Consider the following 23996-nt stretch of genomic DNA (forward strand, 5'->3'; position numbering starts at 1 on the left):
GTGTAATGAAAAGAGACCTAGCCATTTATATAATAAACAATATTCATTCTTATATCGAAAATGTTCCCTTCCAATAATAAACAATGAGTTCTAGATGACTCGAATCATTTACATCATAGATATTTCATTTTACATATTAAAAAGGAAACATAAATACAGTACTTCAGTATAAATATTGCACGTGTTACAAAAAGCATCCTAGATCTAACTTATCGTTTAAACCCATAGGTTCCATTGTTTGGAATTACACATAAACATAATATATCCCAAGTACGATATATGGTCATCGAAAAAATTGAAACCAGAGAAGGGACAGATAGTCGCAAAATCTTATCCCAAAGGGAAGTGATGTTGATTAAAAAATTCCAAACAATGGAACCTATGAGTTTAAACGATAAGTTAGATCTAGGATGCTTTTTGTAACACATGCAATATCTTATACTGAAGTACTGTATTCATGTTTCCTTTTTAATATGTAAAAGGAAATATCTACGATGTAAATGATTCGAGTCATCTAGAACTCATTGTTTATTATTGGAAGGGAACATTTTCGATATAAGAATGAATATTGTTTAATATATAAATGGCTAGGACTCTTTTCATTACACAATAATATCAACAATATTTACCATTACATCTAGGACATATGAGGAACACGTAAACACTCTAAATGCACAGTAATAAGCGTTCACGTCTTAATTAGCTTCCGAGTCATCTACATTCAATATATCCATGAACAAAAACATTTTTTTGAGGGTTTTCGAAACGATTACCATTGTTTACATCCGGCATGTTATAAACGCCATAGACGTTTAACGCTCGCTTTTGACGATCATTTATTACTACATATCATCATTAACCACAATCTAGCACTATAACTCTGCACAATCACGCAATGTACGCGTTAGTTCAATATGGCCGATACGGTACTCAAACGCTTAGTGAAGCCTCTAGTCAGGCGTTTTTACTTCTGGTTAACATATTTTTAAGATCCGAAAACCCGGGGCAATGCACCCATAGTCAAACGCGTCGTGTATACCGCTTTCCAAGAATCGCCGTAGGTAAGCGAATCAACCGATTATATTCAGTTGTTTATAAATGCAGCCAAGCCCTAAAACGTACCGCAGACCTAGTAACCTTTCGTTTTATTTTTATTTTTGTTACAGACTACTTTCAACTTCCACGTGTTAAGGTATTTAAAGGCTTATTATTTCTGCCGTCAATTCAGAAACGCTTCCATAATTCTAAGCGTTTTAGATGTAAGCTAGGTCAAAATAACCTTTGTCCTTTTGTCCATAGACACTAATTAGGTGAACAGTGATATCGTCATCCTTGAGCATAAGAATTAACGATAAAAAATCATGTGAGTGTTTACTCTTTGAAAACGTTTTTAGCCACGTAATAACTTGCTATATGAACGTTTCCACGTGTTTTAAGTCAGTCTTTTAGTTTAGGGAATTAATTAGCACCGCCCAAGATCTCTGGTTGGACCTAGGGAAGCAAACTACTATCGAGCTTTGTGTAGAGGTTCCATACGTTAGCCTTAAACCCTTCACATTAAGCATCTAAGCATTGAGTTGTTGTGTACTAAGAGATTTAGTTTTCAGTGAAGTGAGGAAGTTATTTTATCATTATTTGTATATCATCATGGTGGTGTATTCAAAACTTAAAGTGGCTGTCGCGAAGAAAAATGAAGGCATAATATTTAGAGTGATGTATTGTTTAAATATATTTATGTTCAATGTTTCTTTTGACAGAGGCCCCTGAAGAAGGGACAACGGTCCCGAAATGCATCGGGCCAACCAGCTCAACAATCGTCGACATTTTTTTTATGATGATTGTATGAACAGTAATGCAATGCATTAGAAAAATGTGTTTTGGAGTGTAAAAACGAATATGATTATCAATACGTGAGAATGTATACAAATCAAACAATGATAATGAAATCAGTTAAATAAACATGAAGATCATGTGATAACACAATATGAGTTTGTAGAAAATATTCTTTAAAACAAGATTAGGGGTCAAAAAGATCATTTTGCTGTGCGCTCGGTAGGGTTATGATACTTTATCACTAACCATACGCATCAAAAAACTCTCTTGGTAACACCAGTATGCTCTCATAGCTCTGCCTATGACTGCAGACACTCCCAGAGCACTGCGCTTGATAATATCCCAACTCATACTTTGCTTTCTCAACAAGGAGAAAGCGACTCTGAGCACAACGTAGGGGACCAAATGGTCTAATTCCATAAAACAAAAAGTGAATCGCCAGGTTGAAAATACCAAAGAAGTTCATCCAAAGTTCAGGTTTTTATTCAACCAAAGGTTTAAAGGTGTTGAATCATCGATCAAAGTAAAACATAATCAATAACGTATATCCTTCATTGGAAACAGTTTTAAACGATGATCACACATCCATGGGATGTGTGATCATCGCATCGATCAAAGTAAAACATAATCAATAACGTATATCCTTCATTGGAAACAGTTTTAAACGATGATCACACATTCATGGGATGTGTGATCATCGTTTAAAACTGTTTCCAATGAAGGATATACGTTATTGATTATGTTTTACTTTGATCGATGATTCAACACCTTTAAACCTTTGGTTGAATAAAAACCTGAACTTTGGATGAACTTCTTTGGTATTTTCGACCTGGCGATTCACTTTTTGTTTTATGGAATTAGACCATTTGGTCCCCTACTTTGTGCTCAGAGTCGCTTTCTCCTTGTTGAGAAAGCAAAGTATTAGTTCCTACGGATTTTGCACTGCCAGGCCAGACAGTGTTTCACTCTAGCAGCACACTACAACGTTCCACTTTTCATCACTTTGTGATTTATCAGGTTGTGCAAGTTCCTTCCTACTATAATATCCCAACTCACTCAGAACTCTGATCACAGCAATTCCCATATTCACCCAGAGCTCTGCTCTGAGCTTTTTGTTTTTGATAACACCCAATCAAAATTAATAGCAAGAATACCTCAGAGCTTGGTTTTGCTAATATCAGACTCATTCACAGTGCCAATCTTGATAATAACTGACTAAAAAAAAGCTATGGTCTTGATAACATCCACGTTCACTCAAGAGTTCCCTAGATTTGATTACTTTGCATGAAGGTTTACATCATAAACCAGTAGGCTCCATGATTTGTTTGTGATGCTCCTTGTCTTGGTTACATTTCCCTGACATTACTATTCTCATCAAGAGCTCCTTCAAACGTTTTGTTTATAAACAGGAAGGTTTACAGGACTTTCTGGAATGGGAAATTATTAGAGAGTTGAAAACTATCTTCTTGTCTAGGAATCTGTAGAGAAAAGTGCTTGTCTCCCCAGTTAATATGTTTAGATATGGAAGTGTTGAGCAATATGGGAGTGTGCTTGTTGCAGAGGTATGAAAAGCCATGAAGATAAGTGTTTGTAGTGCAGTGTAGGGATTCTACTGACTCTTGGGGAAATGGCATTGTGTTTATGTGCAGATAGGTTCTAAAGTAGGGCACAGTTAGTCGCTCACTAAGGTGACAAAAGGACTTACAGATGTGGGATTTTATAGCAGGACTTGTTCTGATATTCTCTGATTCCTCAGCAATTGCTTTAAATGGGCAAAATACAGACAAAAGGCATTGGATGTAGTTAATCTTCATCTCAGAAAGTGGTACGTCACTGCACGAAAATAGGAGACATTGGGCCTGATTTAGATCTTGGTGGATGGGATACTCTGTCACAAACGTGAAGGATATCCTGTCTGCCGTATTAACAGTGCCATAAGATATAATGCACTTGTAATACGGCAGAGGGGATGATGTAGTATCCCATCCGCCAAGAGGTAAATCAGACCCATCGTCTAAGAGGCCGGGACATGTCCTTAAGATGGCAGGGCTAACAGTTGTACTAGTTTTGAGCTCACACTGATTGAATACTTGCAAATGCCCTTCAATTAAGACCTTACCCAATAGTTGTTACACAAGATGAATTGACTGAAATGTCGCTGTTAAGGGTGCAGGTCTACTACAGAGCTGCTGCCGCAACTCAATTACTAAATTCTATGGGCCATAGGTTAAGAACAACTGACATATTGGAATCCACACCTCCTGCCATTTTAGTTAACAAATGATGGGAAGGCGCACTCAGGCCTGCAAGGTACAGAGATACTTTAATTGCATTGCGGTCATATCAGAAATGCAATAGTACAGTACAATGCAATGCAAATAGTGACTGATTTGAGCTATTTTTACCTCAATGCATAGTTAATTCTCCAGTATTAGGATTCGTGTGTGTTGTGAGAAAACATAAAACCTCAAATTGACTTGGCCTGGACCCACCGATCACCTGTGCTTTTACCTTTACTTCTCATTGGCGCCAAAAAATACGCAACATGATTACAAATTAAATCCGCTAACACAAGTCACCAGAGTAGCCATGTTACTTTGTAAAAGGTGCTTTATGCGCTCCAAACGACAAGCTTCACCCATCACCCCTCTTGCCCACCAAAAAAGCAGCGAGAAGAATTGAAAATAAAATCTGTGCTTATTCAGTTTGTGAGAGTTCAGGCAGGTACATGACCGCTAAAAGACAAAGGGCCCGATGTAGGTAATTCTTATTTACCACTTCTTAAATACCGAATTTTACCGATTCGGTATTTAAGAAGTGGTAAATATGAAGGGGGGAGATGTAGGTATTTCCAGATGTGCAAATACCGAATCTTTAAGATTCAGTATTTACCGAATCTGAAAATACCAAATCGGTATTTCCTATTGATTCCTATGGGCTGTGAAGCCCATAGGAATCAATGGGCAATACCGATTCTGTAATTACAGAATCGGTAATTACCGATTTTAGCAAGGGTGCAGGGGGTGTCACTTTGACACCCTCTGACCCCCCAAAACAGGCTCGGGTGCCATGTGGCAGGCATACATGCCCCACGGGCAGGTCTGCCTGTCATATGGCAGAGGTGTGCATGCACACATGTGCATGCACACCGGAATCGGTATTTTACCATCAAATTGGATTTGATGGTAAAATACCGATTTTGTAAGGCTTGTGGGACTCAGAAGAGTCCCACCTACATCTCAAATTTACCGAATCGGTAAAAATACCGATTCGGTATTTTACAGAATCGGTAAATTTACTGATCGGTAAATTTGCCGATTCTGTAAAATTAAGGGCCCTACATACCATTTCTGGAATACCGGTCGGTAACGGCTGAAAATACCGATTTTCGGCCGTTACCGACCGACCTACATCTGGCCCTAGGTCCCTAGGTCAAAGTTCAGTTGTCTAAGATATCTGCTGTTAATGCTAATTTATTGTACTTTAGTATTACAATGTTGCCTTTGTGTTAAAACCCATAATGATGTGCTTCGTGTAATTTGCCCTTTGAGATGATGCCAATAATTAGTCATAAAGGCAAATTAAATGCAATGAGCATTATTAAGCTCTCCTTCTGTAAGGAAGCCAAAGGCTCAATTTTCTCTATGAGCAGTGGTTGCAATTAATGGTTTGCTGTTTTTACTCAACCGCTTTCCTTAGCTCGCTCTGTATAATGTGTTTGTGGTTTTAGTCACATTATGCACCATTATGCACAGCAGGCAGCAGACCATATAAAGCACAAAAAAACCAAACGATTAGTGAACTTTTTAAGCATACGATTGTTATTGGCCGATAAGTTTTATAACCTTGCTATCAGGTGCCAAGGCGATTTTGGCTCATCAAGATACAGGATAACCAATAACATTCACTTTGTGGTATGTGAACGGAATTCCAGTTCATCGGGGGATACTGGCTGACAGATTATTGACAGCTACCCCCGCCACTCACACATGTTTTTGGTCAGCAAGTCTCTTTATGAAACATTCTGGAGTCTATATTTTATGGACCATGAAAACAAACATTTTTGCGTCGGAGAGATTGGCTAAACTGAGAGAGCGTTTTATTTGTTAGACTAGACCACACAAACAGCCAGCATTTATAGATATGGCAACAGACTGCAACCAGAAACACACTGTGCTTAGTTTGTAAAAAAAAGTCACCCGCATGTGCTGGCGAATGCTGAGGTTGCCGAATACCAAGACTCACTTGCCTTGATTCCACCTTTTGCCTCTCTTTTCCATCATCCTACACTTCCTGTCGCTTTATCTCACTCTAGTACATTTTTTCATCAATGCTTCTCCCTCTGTCCCTGTTTTCTTGTCATTCTCTTCCTCCTTCTTCCTCCCCTTACTGCCTTCCTCTCACTTGCTTTGGGTCAAATTCTGATGATGAAAACTAAGTCGCAGTCCCCAAAACAAGCACAAGGACCACGGCCTGCAGACACCAAAATAAGCACCGGACACTCTCTTTAGTAGTTTGAACGTCATAAGACCAACCACCCACAGCAGGCGATCGTGGTATTCATTTCAAAATATTGCGCCCAAAAAAATAATATTGCAGCGCACAGCTATAATGTTTGCGACAGTGTGACATATTGTTTACTCTTAAGTTCACTCTTGCTTTTTATATGTGATTTTACTGTTACTGTCATGATGTGTCTTGTGACCTGGAACGTAGAGCTGCCGGTGGCTTAAGTTGAACAGTGAACAGTCTATATTCAGGAAGTTGCTGATAGACTCTCGCACTGGACACTACTAAAAGCGAAGTTTGCAGCCTACAGCCTTAAAATGAAGCAAGTGAAGAAACACGCGTTGAAGTGTATCATCTGGGAAGTAATAAGTAATCCGGAAACAAAATGGCATAACAACTTAAATCACGTCCTAGAGGCTCTGGAGGCAAGTCGAAGTAGGTCAAGCGGCCTGCCGGTGCCCATCACTGCCAAACTGCTGAATAAACAAACAAGATTAATATTAATAGAATATCATGTACAAGCTGTGAAGAAATTGGCACACGGAGGTGTTGCCTCAGCACTGTATGGGCCAGGGATCCTTCCATCCTATCTATTCCGGCCTCTTGGCTTGAGCATAAAACGTCAGCTAATGGGCTTGCGATTTGGATGAATCTTTTTGAAATCCTACTGGTACGGTCGCAGGAACCTGGATGAATCTGACAGACAACGTCACCTCTATGCAAAAGGAGAGGAATCACTGATACATGTACTTTGCATTTGTGACAAATGGCCCCCGTTAAGGAAGATCTGGCTTCTTCTGGTGTAGCGCACTTTAAACATCAGAATCTGTCGAGGCGCTGTAGAAGCCTGCTCAAGAGGAGATTCGGCTCAGCTATCTGGCCGCTTAGGGAAATTCATAAAATCTGTAGTCATACTGTTTGCATCCCGCCAGGCCTGTGAACTTCGGCCATGTTGAATCCACACTCTCTTATAATAATCAAAGCCTGTCAACCAATCTAATTACAAAAAGGGGGTGGTGATGGACAGAGTATCTGAGTTAATCAGAACACTCCTACCCAGTCAACAGATCAGGGCTTGATCCATCACCGTTTTTTAGCTCACTGCACCATCCCAGTTCAGAACCTGGCTATATGCAAATTAGTCTGTCCCTGGCCCAGTGCATCATGGGAACAGGGCAGACCAAACTACCAAGCCAATTCTTCACTAGAAAGGAAACAAGCTTCCGGGGACCGGTTTCTGGCATTACAGCCGTCTTCGGCCCGGCTTGCTTGAATCCTGATGGTGCAATGAGCAAGGGACTCATGTCTGAGCATACCCTTCCACACTCATGGTGGCCAAAATAATTACAAAAAGGGGGTGGTGATGGACAGAGTATCTGAGTTAATCAGAACACTCCTACCCAGTCAACAGATCAGGGCTTGATCCATCACCGTTTTTTAGCTCACTGCACCATCCCAGTTCAGAACCTGGCTATATGCAAATTAGTCTGTCCCTGGCCCAGTGCATCATGGGAACAGGGCAGACCAAACTACCAAGCCAATTCTTCACTGGAAAGGAAACAAGCTTCCGGGGACCGGTTTCTGGCATTACAGCCGTCTTCGGCCCGGCTTGCTTGAATCCTGATGGTGCAATGAGCAAGGGACTCATGTCTGAGCATGTCAACCAATCTAGGCCTCATCAGCATTGCGAACAGCGGCTGAAGGGGATAAAGGGGAGTCTTTTAGATTGAGGAGTAAAAGGCCACACATTATTTAAAATTGAATGGTTTTAATAATGTCTTTTATATTCTCAACTTACTATGTAACTGTGCATTCTTTCCCTGTCCTGGGATCCTTGATTGCAATGACTTTAATTAATTGTGCAATAAAGATTTATCTATCTATCTATCTTGTAATGGCAGATCCAGCGTCCTGGACTTTCAGAGTTAAACAAGTTGTGGAGGACTATGTAGCTGCTTTACAGATTCTAGTTGCAACTTGTGACTTTAAACACTGTGTAGATACTTATACAAGAGGTCAGTTCATCTTCTACTGTTTTTGTAAGAAAATACTGGAACAACTCCTGTACTTCAGGACACACACATTTTTTGAGGTACTGGATATTGAGAAAAGCATTGAAAATCCATGCTTTCATCTAAGAATGGATGAGCAGTTAACAGCACTTAACTGCCTCCCACACATTGTAAACTCTACAAGATCATTGGGTATAATGCTTGACAAGAACCTTAATATGCAGGAGCACATCAGTACAGTTATCAAAGGTGCAAATGAACATCCTTAGGAAAATAAAGCCCTTCCTCACCCCGACAACTTCAAGTCAGCTGTTCAAGCTCTAGTAATTTCCAGGCTGGATTATGGAAGTGCAACCTTCTGCAGCTTACCTAGATTTAAGCTGGCTCCACTAAATGTTTCTCTTAACTTTGCCGCAAGACTCATCACAGGATGTAAAAGAAACAACTACATCTCTCCCGTCCTAAAATCTCTAAAATGGCTCCCATATAAAGAAAGGATACAATTCAAAATTGTGTGCATGACCCATAAAGCCTTACACTTCAACACCCAAGATATTTTACACAAAAACTGGAGCTTCCGGGTGGCTGCAGACCCTTTAGAAGCACCAACACTTTATTATTGAAACAACAGAAATGTCATGAAAGAAAACGTACAACTGAGCCTTCTTGGGTATTGCTCTGCAAAATTGGAACTTCTTGCCCCCTGCAATCAGAGTGAACCCTTCAACTGTATCACTCAAAAAAGAAGTTAAAATTATATTGATGAACAAATCTCTACTCTTGATTCTATAGAACCATACTACCTGATCACTGTTTCACTGCAATATTATCATCCATGCTTTCACTTGACAGTTACTATCTTGTATGTATATCTGTCACCTGGGGCCTTTTGATCGCACCACCTAAGATCTGCTACATTTTGTATCATCTTCAAATCGGTGTTGTTTGCTTTTATTGTATTGTTCCACATGACCATTAGTAAAGCACCGTGATACCTTTATGGGTCATATTCGCGCTAGATTCAAATTTTATATAAATAAATAAGACGCTAGTTTTAGATAACTGAGCATCTTCCTGTGAGACTGTACAGAAAACTGAGCAAGTATTCTCTGCTATCTTAAAAGATAAAAGTGTATTAAGGTTCAGCAAAAATGATTGCTGGAAATTGTTATAGATGCGAGTCACGACCAATATTCCCTCAGATTTTTTTCCTCTGTGTGCGGCAGTGGAGGGTCTCTGTGCGCTGCAACCATGGCTATATGCGCCAGGGACCAGACCGCTTCTGTCAGACAGCCACTTTTGTTACTTGCAGTTTATAAGTTTAAATCCTAATATAGAACAGTGAGCTATTAACTATCAAAGAGCTGCATTTCCGTTCATTGCAATGGCAGAAACCCTGCGACAGACCACCCGAGCAGAAGAGTAACATAGCTTTTGATTGTAAGAACTTAAGGGTGTTTTTGAACAGTAAATAAGAAAAATTCAGCCTAAAATGTAAAAATCAGCATCAAGAGGAATAACCTTCAATCATGTTTTACTTGCAGATAAGTTTAAACAAAACACAGAACAAGGAACAGTAGGGCAGCCTATTCAAGGGAGTTCCTCAAATACTAAAATAGATGCCTAAATAACAGCCAACCACTATAGGTCTCAAACCACAAAGTGACCAGCTAGAATTCAAGTTCTGCATGTTCAATACTGTCGGGGAGGAGCTTCGCGCGCATCCGAGATGGCTGCGTGAGCACAGGGCTCCTGAGACCCTCGCCGCCTCCCGCATCTATCCTGGATAATATCCTGATTTCGAAGGAAGATTTTTGAAGGCACAGCCCAGCTGATGTACTAGCTGCTTTCAGGGACTGATTTGGACTTTGGGTTCCTGAGCTACGCCATCCTGTATTTTTGTGGCCTACTCCGTGGAGTCGCCTGGGCTTTGATTCGTGGCTGTACCCGGGTGGTAGTTCAACAACAACGGCTAAAGGGATCCAGCCCAGGGCCCGACTTCACTTTCGGTTTCGTTTCTCCTGCCTAGCGTCCCCTCCTCATCGGGACGACCACTGAACACGACTGGCTCCCATGCTCATTTATTGGGCTTGGGGATAGTGAGAGCGTGGCTGTGGACTCATATTGACTCATCTCTGCCTTTGGTGTTCTCATGGGTGAACTCTAAGGAGCCATTTGGACCAGATCTCAAGCTCCCCTCCGGGGCACCCAGCTCGCCATGACAGGCAAGCCCGAGGGTGACAAACGGAAAGGCAAGACCAGCTTCCGAGGAGGCTCAACCCAGACGAATGTCATGGACCGCTAGACTCTTTCTAAAGGATCCCCCGGTGGCACACCTAAAATCCGGGAAGAGGCGACTGATGACCCTGCTATGTCGGCGGACTTAACGCTACAGGATGTTATGGGCGCCATTGCTGGCATCAAGACATCGATCGGCCAACAATATGAGGCCCTGGCCCTAAAACTGGACACGGTGGCCATTGACGTCAATCTTATCAGAACAGATCTGGCGAAGACAAACGAGAAGGTTAAATCTCTCGATTTGAAGACCTCCAGCCTCACGACGGACATGTCCAACTTACAAACGGAAGTACGCAATTTGAGAACTGCTAATGACTTCTTTGCTCGTCGCTTGGAGGATTTTGAGGGCCGTGCACGACGCAACAACTTGCGTATTATTGGGGTCCCGGAGAACTCTAGTTCACTATCCACTGATCTTCGTGTCGAAGACCTTATCCTCAATCATCTCACACCCAAGGGTCTGAGTAAATTCTTTGCGGTTGAACGCGCACACAGAATGCCGGGAGGGCAAGCAAAGCCGGGTTTCCCCCCTCGACCGATCATCGCAAGAATCTTTAACTTCAGAGACCGAGACGCCGTCTTGCAGGCTGCACGGACAAGTGGTCCTACGCAGTTCGAAAATGCCACGGTGAACTTTTATCCGGATTTTTCCCAGTCTGTCTAAAAGCAACGAATGGGATGTCAGGGGGTAAAACGGCGACTCAGAGACATGGAATTGAAATATGCGATGCTGTTCCTGGCCCGGCTGCGAGTGGAATATGAAGATCAGACATTCTTTTTTGATCGACCGGAGGGAGTGAGCGACTGGCTGGATACGTTACCTGCCCGTCGTGCTGGCCGGGACCAAACGTGTGGCACTGAAGGGGGCCTAATGGATCAAGAATGACATTGGTGCCCGAGTCCTGAACAATGTACACAAAGAACAACTGTGGCTTATTGACTTCTTTGATCGTTCGCTTCTAAGTGTATCCTTGGAGGCGGCGGGGACAGAGGGACCCTTTCCTCCTCTGGGGTTTCTTTGTGTAGATTAGTTTTTTGCTAGGGCGACAGGCACACTGCAAGTTGGGGTGGCTTCTGAGTCTATGCAGGGGTGCAGGGTGGGGGGAGTTGTGTTGGGTATTGTTGGGGGAGGGGGGGTAGTATGTGGGGATTGATTCATTTTTCTTTTTCTTCAAGGCAACGAACTGTTACAACTTCAGACATTGGTGTGGTGCTCGTTCTGAGATGGGAGTTTATCATGGGCTTGGATGGAGGTAGGGGGTTGAAGCTACTGTGTTGGAATGTTAATGGGTTGGGAGACCGGATAAAGAGGGGAGTGGTAATGCATCTGTTGCGGCGCCTCTCTCCCGATGTTGTGCTGCTACAAGAGACTCATTTGATTGGAAATGCTTGCCACGCTCTTAACAGGCGGGGATATCTTCTTGTTGCTCATTCTGGGTTCACTTATAGTTCCAGAGGGGTGGGTATATTGCTCAAGACCTCTCTCCCCCTGGAAGTCGATGACGTGGTCCTGGACGCTAGGGGGAGATATGTCGCACTTACAGGCAGGTGGGAGGAGAGTACCATCTCACTGGTATCGGTGTACGTTCCTCCTGGCTTACAATCCACAACATTTGCAGACTTGGGACGAGTTGTTTTGGGTCTCCCAGATGGTGTCCTGATACTGGGTGGTGACTTTAATTCAGTTGTCTCTGGAAGAGAGGATCGCTATCCACCCAGAGACCTTACGGCTGCGCAGTCTTGGTTGGGTGAATTTTTGGAAGCGTTAGGGCTTGTAGATTGTTGGCGGCTGATGCATCCAGAACAGACACAGTACACTTTCCACTCAGGCGCTTACGGTAGTCTTTCTAGATTAGATTATATCCTGGTACCGGCGGCCCAGTCCTCTTCGATTGGGGAGATTAGACATCTAGCTCGGGGCATATCGGACCATTCCCCTCTATGGTTTCATTTCAACTTGAACATAGGCGCTGAAGGGAGGGTGGCCCCGATTAATCCATGGTATCTTCTTAACCCCAAACCCCGTACTGAACTGATTAGATCGTTAGATTTGTATTTTGCTGAAAATGTGGGATCTGTGTCCTCGCCTGTTTCGTTGTGGGAAGCATTCAAGACAGTTATCCGGGGACAGGCATTGTCGTTGATTGGGTATGCTAAGAAATGTAGGAATGAGACAGTTGTCCGTCTCAAGACAGAAATTACTGAGTTAGAGAGTGCATTGGAGCGGAACGTTACTCGAGACGCACTACACATCCTCAGTCTCAAGCAACTCGAATATAAAAATTTGGTTACTGATGCAGCCAAGATGATGAGTAGGGAACAGCAGGGACGACTGTATGATGTGGGTGATAAGGCAGGGAAATTGATTGCTTGGTTGGACAGAAAAGAGAGAGCGAGCCGTGTGATTCCAGTGATTGAGAGATCGGATGGTGTGCGGGGGTGACTGACCCTGTTGACATTGTTGAATGCTTTGCTGATTATTTTCGGGAAGTCTATACTCCGGTATCTGACAGGCCCGAGGAGGATTCTCATTTGTTGCTTAGGGACATCGCATTGCCTTGTTTGTCTGAGTCTGATCGGGACTGTTTGGATGCTGCACCCTCAGTTGACGAGGTAGCTCTTGCGGTGCGCTCTATTCGTTCCGGAAAGGCTCTGGGTCCTAATGGTCTTCCCATCGAACTGTATAAACTACGCCCTGACACGCTAGCGCCATATCTCCAAGATATGTTTTTGGCAGCGCGAGAAACTGGCTCCCTCCCTCGGGATCAGCGTCTTGCGACCATTGTGGTGATCCACAAGGAAGGGAAGCCACGGGACCGCTGCGCGTCATACAGGCCTATCTCGCTCCTGAATGCTGAGCCTAAGATTCTTGCCAAGTTGCTCGCAAACCGCCTGATAACGGTGATCAGTGAACTGATCCACCCGGATCAGTCGGGCTTTATCCCAAATCATAACACTGCATTGAACTTGCGGCGTTTGCATGGTGTTTTCGCGAGGGCAGCGTCATTGCGTGAACCGGCCATCTTGGCGTCCCTGGATGCCACGATGGCCTTTGACACAATCGAATGGCCGTATCTTTGGGCTACGCCTGCCAAGTTTGGCTTTGGCGCTGGCTTTATTAGTTGGGTGAAACTCCTGTATGAGACACCACTGGCACAGGTGGTGGTGAATGGTCGGGTCTCCGGGCCCTTTGTTCTTGGGAGAGGCACACGGCAGGGCTGTCCTCTGTCCCCGCTTCTCTTTGCTCTTGCTCTGGAACCCCTTGCTGCTTGGCGACGGTGGGAACGCTCGATGAGAGGTATACACTGGACCCCGAACTTTGAAGACCGCATTTCACTATATGCGGACGATATTTTGTTATACGTCACGTCGCCCCAAAAATCGCTTAATGTGTTGTTCGACGTGCTCAACTCATTTCGGAAGAACTCGGGCCTTGTTATTAACTGGTCCAAATCCCATATTTACGTGCTCGCGGGTGGTGTCCCCCTTCTACCACGTGGATGTCCTATCCTGGTGTCGCAGTCTGGTTTCAAATATTTGGGTGTGTTTATCTCATTGGACCCTGCGGTTCGCTACGAGCGTAATCTACTTCCTCCGCTCCAACATTTTCGTTCGGACGTAGTGAGCTGGCGTAAATTACCGTTGTGTCCACTGGGGCGAGCGGCCCTTTTAAAAATGATGTCCTTACCGAGGTTTCTATACGCACTCCAAAATACTTTTGATGTGATTCCATTGAAGTACTTCCGAGAGGTAGAATCCTTGCAGAGGCAATTGATATGGGGTGGACATTCGCGCATCACTCTTCCAAAGTTAACGCTTCCCTGGTATGATGGCGGTATAGAGCTTCCGGATATTAGGCGGTATTATTGGGCTTCCCAGCTTGCTGCTATTAATCACGGGATGTATAGTCCGGCATTGAATCCAGCGTTTGAAATGGATAGGTGGCTGCTACCGGGGGGGAGACTACAACAGGGCGCTCTATTCGGGAACCTCTCGCTTGCAACTCTCAGGTCCCACCGATATAGCCGTACGAGTGTGGCATAGTGCGACTGCGGCTATGGGCTGGAAAGATCGATTAACCCGTGCGACTCCGCTTTATGCTTCTGCAAAACTGGGTTGTCTGTGGAGGACGAAAGGATTCGATAAATGGGATACGATCGGTATTAGTAAAGTGCGTGATCTCTGGGTTAAGGGCAGGGTAAAGACTTTCTCAGAATTACAGGCGGAATACCAGCTGGGTGATAGGGAATTCTTTCGTTATGTTCAAGTACGCCACGCCTTGAATTCGGTTTTCCCCGTGGGTAGTGACGTTCCGGAATCTTCCCCCCTCGAAGACCGTATATTGGATGGTCACGTGCCGGATAGCACTATTTCTCTGATTTACAAAAAGATGATCAATTACCGGTCGAGCTTGCTTGAACGCCTTAGGGACACCTGGATTGCGGATGGTATTGATTTGGACGACGAGGACTGGCAGTCTGCGGTCTCCTCTCCCAGGGAGGTCGCGATTCCGGCCCGCCTCCGCATGGTCCAGCTTAAAATCCTCCATCGAATTTATGTCACCGGCCCCCGCCTGATCCATATGGGCTATTCGGCGGATGGCTTATGCAGGCGTGGTTGCGGTCTCCTTGGCACTTTTCTTCATATAATTTGTGAATGTCCTGAGATGGTGCGTTTCTGGAACCGTATGCATGATGTGATGAATGAAGTAACAGGTATTGTGATGTTGCCAGAGGCCCGACGATGTTTATTGAATGTTTGGGGACCGAATGACTATGATGTGTCACAGCTACGATGGGCGACTCTTGCCAATATGATTGCCAAAAGAGACATTGCACAATTATGGGGGTCCCAGAGGCCCCCCATTGTGACTGCCTGGAAAGAGAATATGGACTGGTGCATGTTTAGAGAGAAGACGGTGTATGTGGCGAGAGGCAGACCCAGAAAATGGGGGAAAATTTGGACTCAATGGAACTCGTACCGGGGAGATATATGTATGCCCCCACTCACAGAGATCTTTAGTCCTCCCCGGTCTCCCTGACCCGACATTCCTGCTGTGGTGTGGTGTACTTTGTTTTTGGATTTGCATTTTCTGCCTCCGGCCCCCTTGCCTGTATACGACAACTCCTGTTTCATATTACTGTGTATCTCCCTTCCTCCTTGAGCGCACGCCCGATTGCTACATTATTGTTATATTACCTTGTTTGTTTTTTCTATGTTTTTATTATAATAAAAAGTTACAAAAAAAAAAGTTCTGCATGTTCGACCCCATACCTCATGCTATGCTGTAGGTACCACGAGGGAGAGGGGGTACAGCTTGCACCATACACACTGCAGCCTCGCAGAGTAACTACATTTAATACAGTTAGTGAGAATGCGTGTGCTAGACTATGGGTGTGCATGCCTGAATGTGTGTGACTGACGCATTTCCAGTATATAGCCGGCATAATGTTGATAATTCTTTGCAAGTTAAGGGAATCCATGGTATGATGGTGCCTACCATTTGAATAAAACTAGCTCAAGCATAATGGTGGCAGCTCCAGGCATCTATGGCACCATGATGCCTAACCCTGGGATAATGCCACCCCCATCTTCCATAATTGTAACCCTCAGTATGTTGTGGGCATCCATGACTTGCAAGGCCTGGACATGCAAGGCAAAATCCAGCACTGGCAGCAGGAGTTGGGAGTCTTTACCTACGCTCAAGCATGTTTTTGAGTGTATTCATCCATGTCAGTGGCGGCTAGTGACATTTGAAAGTGGTGAGGCGTAAACCAATAGTCGTACTTCACTGCGGCGGGCGAGCGTAGAGAAAATTTTGAAAAAAAGAGTGGCCAAATGGTTCATTTTCAAGTACATTTGCGTGTGCAATCCCACTATTCGGACTCCTACCTCATATTCGTCATTACTACTGATGCCCTGCACCAAAACACACACAGACCACACCCACCATACAATAAGATAAGGCCTTCCGCTACTACCACACGCTACACACAGACCGATCCCACGCACTACATCACAACAATGGCTGACACTACTACTACCCCAGAACTCTGCAGTTAAAACTTCTCCCTCATTCTCGCCCTGTTTCTCTCCAGCATTCTCCCTTGCTTGCTCGTTTTCTATTTTTCTTCTCTGTCTCGCCTTCTATCTTCCATTTTCTCACACCCTCGGTTTTTGCACCCTACTCTCTATCTTTATCGTTCTCGTATTCTGTCAGCCTCTTCTCGCTCCCTCTCTTGCAATCCCTTCTGTCTCTAGCTCGAACATCTTTCTCTCAGCCTCACCTTGCAGTCTTGCTCACAGCTCTCCTTCTCTCTCCCCTCTTCTCCCGCATTTCATCCTGCCTCTCAGTAACCCTCTATCTATCCCCTTCCTCTATTTTCCACTCTCTCTCTCTTTAACCCCCTCCCACCCTCTCTCTCGTTGCTGCAGTTGGAGACACGTCTACATACTTAAAGATGTCAGATAGGACTGTGCTTTCCTAATTTGAGTTTTGAAAATGAAGGGTAAAAAATAGTCTTTCTGTTGAGGCCTGTCTGTGCACAGTCAAGGTAGTGAGAGGTGCCCTACCAGTTCTTTCATCAAAGTTGCTCTAATTATCATCACCGTCGTGACACACATGTGGGGACTTTTTCCCTTTGAAATACTTGCGGTCTGACAAGAAAGTTATCTGCTATCACATGCAGATGGATGCATTTGAGGAGGAGGCATTCACAGTCATTTAAAACGTATTTAGCTGTAAGTAGGAGGTTCTCTGCAACGCTGTGGAGATGTTCCCCGGGTACCACCAAGTCCCACGTGGAAACACTGTTGGTTGGGGAGGAGACGTGTCCGGTGGGGCTAGGCTGTGGAAGGATGTTCAATTTCCTGCACGCCAACCGGGCCGTAAGGCACCCAGGAATTTCTTGCTGTTCTGCAGCACATCATCTTGCTGCATGACTGGGAGTTAAAGGAGAGGCCAGTGTTCGAGAACCGATCACCTGCTCACCTCCTCCTGACCTCGTCATGTGCTGTTGCTGTGCCCTGCCCATGCAGAGCCTAACTTGTACCTGGACTTACCACTACAGGATGAGTCTCACAGTGAGAGCAGTTGGCACTGGCTAAGGCAGTGCAGCACGGCTCGCTCGCTGACTCTCAAGAAGAGACAGACTAACGATGCCACACCAGCAGCTCCTCTAAGTGGATAATTCCATCAAGGGTTTTAGTAAGTCACATTTTAATATAATAATTTACTGCTGCTGACAGTTAAAATGTTTATTACGAGAAGGAGGAGGTGGCTCCAATACAGCATAGCGCCATGCTAAAAATGTGCACACTAAAGTTGTTTGTCTGTGCTATAAATGCAGGGCCATCTAATGCAGTAATTTTGTCTTATTCAAAATAGTAGTTTTGCGGAATTATTAGTTCAAAAGATTTAATATCCCTGCTTGACAGTACGAAACAGCAGGCTTTAATTTTGCAGCACTAAGGGACTTGCTTAGTGAAAATCACAGATAAGTCCTGTGATTAATGTTCACACTGGAGCTTCAAGACAAAGCGCTAGGATGAAGTAGCACACAAGGATCCTGAATAAATAATTGAAAAAGCAATATACAACACGAGTGCACCGAAGGATTTTCAACTCACACTGGAGAGAGGTCACAGTTTTCTCTACTGGGAGTTTTCACTCTCACCATAAGTAGTGTAGAGGGTTAATATGCGTGATATAAAGAAAGTCTGCCACCATTACAGAACTGTATTGTATGTGGATAGCTCAGTGGGTTTCTGCTTTTGTGACAGAGATCCCTTTTGTACTTGTGGTTCAGCCGCACCTGGAGCGGAGGTCGGGGTGGAGGGTGCTGATTATTTAAAAATTAAATAATAGCTTTAAAAGCACCTGCCGCAGAGTCCGACTTTCTTGTTGCACAAATGAGTGTGATTTCCGATTTTTGTCTGTTTCCATGGACTTCATTGCATCATTTTGGTTGCAAGAAAGAGTCCCTTTAAGTCTCACACATTTAGTCACTGAATGTCTCTCAAAAATCCACTGAATCCATGAAAATGTCACATATAAGCAATTTGAAACATTAGCAGCTGTGCTTAAATGGTTGTAATTTCTGATATTTATATGTTTCCCTTGTCTTCATTGCTTGATTTGCTTGCTATTAAGTGTCACTCATATTTGTGGATATGTCACTCATAATTACACTCAAATTATCAATATGTCACACATAGCATTCTTGAAACCTTGGCAGCTATGTCTACAGAGGCCTATTAATTTCTTCCTCCGAGCCGCGTTTTACAAACAAAAGAGTAGAGCAAGTTTAAAAACCCAGCGTGTACTTTCTGAAGGTACACGCTGTGTTTTTAAACTTGCTCTACGCTTTTGTTTGTAAAACGCGGTGCGGGGAAGATTGTGGGCTTCACGAGCTGTGATTAACATGAATACTTTGACAAAAGCCCACAAGTTTCCCCGCACCGCGTTTTACAAACAAAAGAGTAGAGCAAGTTAAAAAAAACATACTTTTGTCTAAGTATTCATGTTAATCACAGCTCGTGAAGGGGCTGTGATTAGCATGAATACTTAGACAAAAGCCCAAATCTCTCCGCAAGTTCCAACAGTCGCAAGCCCCAAAGCCAGCCTTACCTGCACCCCGACTCTTCCACCTGCACACCGAGCGGCGTGACTATTTCACAGGATGTCCTGTGTGCGTGCTGTACATACGTAAGTGCGCGCTCACCTTAAGAGAGGTGCGAGCGCGCGCGCGCACGTTAGCAGGAACAGTGGTTACGACTAAAGTTGGTTAGCAGTGCAGGTTACTTCCAAGTGGTCTACAAAAGTGTCAGAAGTCCACTAAACGTAACAATATACAGACCCTCCAGGATTTTGCGATACTCAAAATAATTGTGAAATTAGCTCATTAGTGTGATGACTACAAAATGTATCTTTTTGGCTGCAAAAAAAGGTCTCCAGCAGACAGCAAAAAAATAGTGACATTTTATTGACTGTACGCGCACACATCACTACGTGGCACTGTACAGCTGTAATAGCTGCCTGCTTCCTCCATTGTATTACAACGTTGTTGAAAGGAAAGACATGAAAACGAAAGTAGTGCTTCACTGACAAACTCTGTAAAAGATATAAACAATGCACTGCGCACCCATCATTTATAGGGACAATTAGACAAGCCTGGAGGGCAATATCACTAATCGGAGTTAGTGTTACAGTGAATTCAGTTTAATCGGTTTACCTTTCTCAAGAGTGTAGTGTGTTTATCTAGGGACCTGTATCGATACTCCTATTTCTGACCCTTGCCCAGTTATAAATCACTAATATCCATAAAACGGCACAGAAACCCGTTTCATAAATTAGTCATAGCGCATGCTGTCACATTAAGCAAGCACTATTCCTCCAGCCCCCTAGAAAGAACATCGAGTTCTTAAACAAATCCAAGCCTCGAGCAACCCTGGGAACTCCCCGCCTGCTATGTTTTGATTTAGTCCAAGAACTCCTGTAAAGCACTGCAAGAACACTCAGTTCTTAGTGACATTATTATTGACGTCTTATGTCCATCCTTACGTCAAACCCAGCACCTCTCAGGTATAAATATACCAACGCTGCCCTAAGCAGAGACACGGTGGTGATGAACCTGGAGCAGTGACTACTTGCCGGAGAGCCCAGCTGATGCGAGAGCCCACGGACGCTGCCCCTCCCCTTTTGACGTGCTGAGGAAGACGCTGTCTTTTCTCTTGCCGAGAAATCCAGCCTCCAGCGTTTCCAGCCCACCTTCGCGGGTGACTGGGATACCGAGTCCTGAGAAAGAGATACCAGACCTCCAGCCTTCTAAATCCCAGGTACTGAACTGACTAAACCCCTATAGAGAATTCTTGAGTCAGATTCTTGGCAAAACAAACTTAACTTAAACTGCTACTTACTTACTCCCTCCCATGTATTAGGCTTAGGTCAGGTACACCGGGGTAGGCGTAGTTAGAAGCACCAGTTGAGTACGATTAGTCAATGTATATATGTATGTATATCTTTTATCCATTTTAAAGTATCATATGGCTAAGAAACCATATCAAGGCTTTTACAGTATTATTTTATGATCCTGCTTTTACTGTATGCACTTTACTTAACTATAAGTATTGCAATCGTAGCGATTCATTTCTCGTATGAGAAAAGAGACTGATCAATAAATAACACCTTTTACTGAAAACGCCTGTCTCTTCCTTTTCTCTACAATCTGGTGAAACTAAGTATGCACGTATTTGACTGAGTAAAATAGCTGTCTTTTGTTTTCACACGACTCTAGAGATATACTCTTGATCAGGGAGAGCAAAGTTGTCATGTTCTATGGTTGTCAGAAACTAAATCCCTTCTTGTCTATCCAGGGAGGTTAAACTCCTCCTCGCTTATTCGAGAAAGTTTCTAGTGAACTCTGAGCTAGCTGGCACACAAAACTTAAGTCTAATATCGTCAGTAGAAGACCTAGTTAACCTCTGTCCTACGTCTATACTATTGAAGATATTATTCCAATGCGCAGAGCCTATTGGGAATAAAGGAACTACACTACATGGCGCCCAACGGTTTGGTAAGGCGATAAATCTAACGCAAGACATTAGAGTAACTCAGTCGTGCTTTTTCACACAGACCCTTTCTCCCGTAAATACTCCAAAGACGTCTGGAGTGGGTCAAAGGTTAAAATCCACCAGAACTTAGTAGAAAGAGATTTCTATGTATAGTTTTTGGTTTATTTCAACGTTGAAGGATACAGTGTTCCAAAATATTGTGCACCTAATCTTTGTTTCCTTGAAAACCTGATCTGCAAAAAAAAAACAAAAAAAAACCCTCTTGTCAGTAAAATGTCAGACAATGAAGAAGAAAGGGAGGCAGCTAGAATAGCAGCTCAACTCCTAGCGGAAGACACAAGTCTCCTACAGCAGGACCCGGATGCAATACTCATCCCGGTCAGCATAAGAAAAACTATAACACTTAAACTTATAGAAAATGGACTAACACCAAGAGGTGGTACAGTTATATTCGTAATTGAGGCACACGAATATCGGCAGACAGAGGTATTCTATTCATGGATAAACTTTCCAGCAGCAAACGCTGTCACAAAAGAGTTCCACTATTATAAAATAGAGGAACCTCCGGATGACTACACTCCTTTCGAGGAGGTGGAAATCCCATTAAAATACCAAGAGCACCTGCTCTGGTTTAAAGGCGCCCTAAAACATAATAATCACATCACCAGGCTCGGTCCACTAGGTAGACCAGGAGCAACGTGGCCGGTTCTAGCCGGTTACACACCACATCCAGACATTGAGAAAATGTCTATACCAGAACTTCTAGTCCAACTAAAGCAACTGATTAAAATACATAGACAATTAGTCCAATATGTAATGCGGACTTCAACAGTCCAACCAACTATTAAAATTCCACAGCTGACCCCTCATCAGGGGAACACAAATAAAATCACACCACAGAACATACAGTCATGTCTAGGTAAAGTACCCGCAAAACGGGAACAAATTCCATTCTGGTTAGCACAGAAAATCACTCAAATAGAGGCGGTATTTCCAGATACTACCCCTACTGAGAAACACAGAATTCTGACTATCTGTCTTCCAATGGGGATCGCACCACATGTCGAGGACTGTGACACTTGGGGCACAGTCTTTGCTTCCATTTACACAAAAACACATGGTATTCCGTCCATGGCGGTAATACCAGACGTACTAAGACAGATTCAAAATGAATACGGTCCAGAACCTGCTTTAACTCTGGGTATTTAATTACTGAAAGACTTAAAGCAGGTCTCGGCTATATAACTAGCCAACATAAAAGGGGAAGCAGCATCTGTAGCGATCCGCCAGAAGTTGAAAGAAACAGATATAGCAGAACAACCATTTGAACTTGCCAGAATCATAGAAAAATCCTATGAAGAACTAGGAAGAGATAGTTTGGGGGAGAAACCAGTGAAACCCCAACTAACTGAAAATCCTGAAAAGGTATTTATTAAAAATAATCTAACCGCTCCAAAAAAGAGCTGGGATGGAAATAAACAATCCACTCCCAAAGAAAAAAGATTCCAGTCCAGAGGAAGGTCTCCTCGGCGGAGAGAGAGATCTCCGGACCAAGGACACAAGTCTCCCCAGAGGGAGCCCTATGAGAAAAAATACAACCTTAGAAATAGGGATAATTTGAAAAAACCTGATAGATATCAAGATTTTGATACACGTCCATCTCGATCTTTTCAGACTTCCTCGCAGAAATCGGAAAGAAGAGGACGGTCAGAACAAAGGGAAGAGCACTTCAAGTCCAAAGACAAGGAACCTGCTCATCAAAGTAAAAAACTTAAAATTTCCAAAAAAGAAGGTAGCCAGTATTAAAGTAATCAAACATGCCGAGGATACTGAGGACACAGCTGAAAAACGGAGAGTGGGCTCAGACAATGCTAGACAGCGCAGCAGAAGTGAGCATAGCTCGCAAGATCCTGATGAATCATCTGGAGACAGTGGACACGAATGAATACATTCAAGTGGAAACTGCAGATACCAGAGTTAGCAAACCTCATAAAATATACGAAATAACATTACGTATTGAGGGAGATAAGACTAGGAAAATAAGGGGTCTATTTTGGGATAACCTCTCCAAAGGCTATGACATCCTTTTAGCTGAAAAAGACTGGCCACCAGAGTTTGTCAGGGAGTGCCCTCATGGCGAAGAAATGATTATGCCTGCCTTCTCAAATCACATTCCAATACATAAAAAATATACACTTGCAAGAAAGTGGGCAGTAGCCCAAGCTCCTGCATTATATAAAAACCATGTAGGATGGGATGAGGACTCACCTCCTCACAAAATCCAGTTAAAATCTCAACCAACTGCACAAAGGCAGTACCCAATTAAGCAAGAAGCAAAAAAACAGGTCAGGGAGATCTTAGATCAACTTGAATACCAGGGGGTGATTGAAACATGCACCTCACAAATGAACAATCCTTTGTTTCCTGTCTCCAAGCCAGATGATTCATATCGTCTAGTTTTGGACTACAGACACCTTAACTCATGTTGTAAAACATTTGCAGTACAAAACTCACACAGTGCAGCACTAATGAATAGCATAGTGCGCAAAAAATGCAAAACAACATTAGACATCTCTAATGGATTCTTTTGTCAAAATATAGCACCTGAAAGCAGATATTTGACCAATTTCTCAATAAATGGCTCGCAGAAAAATTTCTGTCGTTTACCACAGGGGTTCAAGAACAGCCCAGGATTAATCTCAGCGAGAGTAACAGAGTTACTACAAATATATGATGATGAGGCATTATCTTATGTCGATGACATCTATC

At 43.5% G+C, this 23996-nt stretch overlaps 1 protein-coding gene across 2 annotated transcripts in view; it reads left to right on the forward strand.

Annotated features, from left to right (window-relative positions):
- PRSS12 (serine protease 12) overlaps nucleotides 1–23996 on the forward strand; it is a 641810-nt gene that overhangs the window by 298973 nt on the left and 318841 nt on the right. The window lies entirely within an intron of this gene.

The sequence above is a fragment of the Lissotriton helveticus genome, chromosome 2_1 (assembly GCF_964261635.1).
Source record: "Lissotriton helveticus chromosome 2_1, aLisHel1.1, whole genome shotgun sequence".
Taxonomy (NCBI): domain Eukaryota; kingdom Metazoa; phylum Chordata; class Amphibia; order Caudata; family Salamandridae; genus Lissotriton; species Lissotriton helveticus.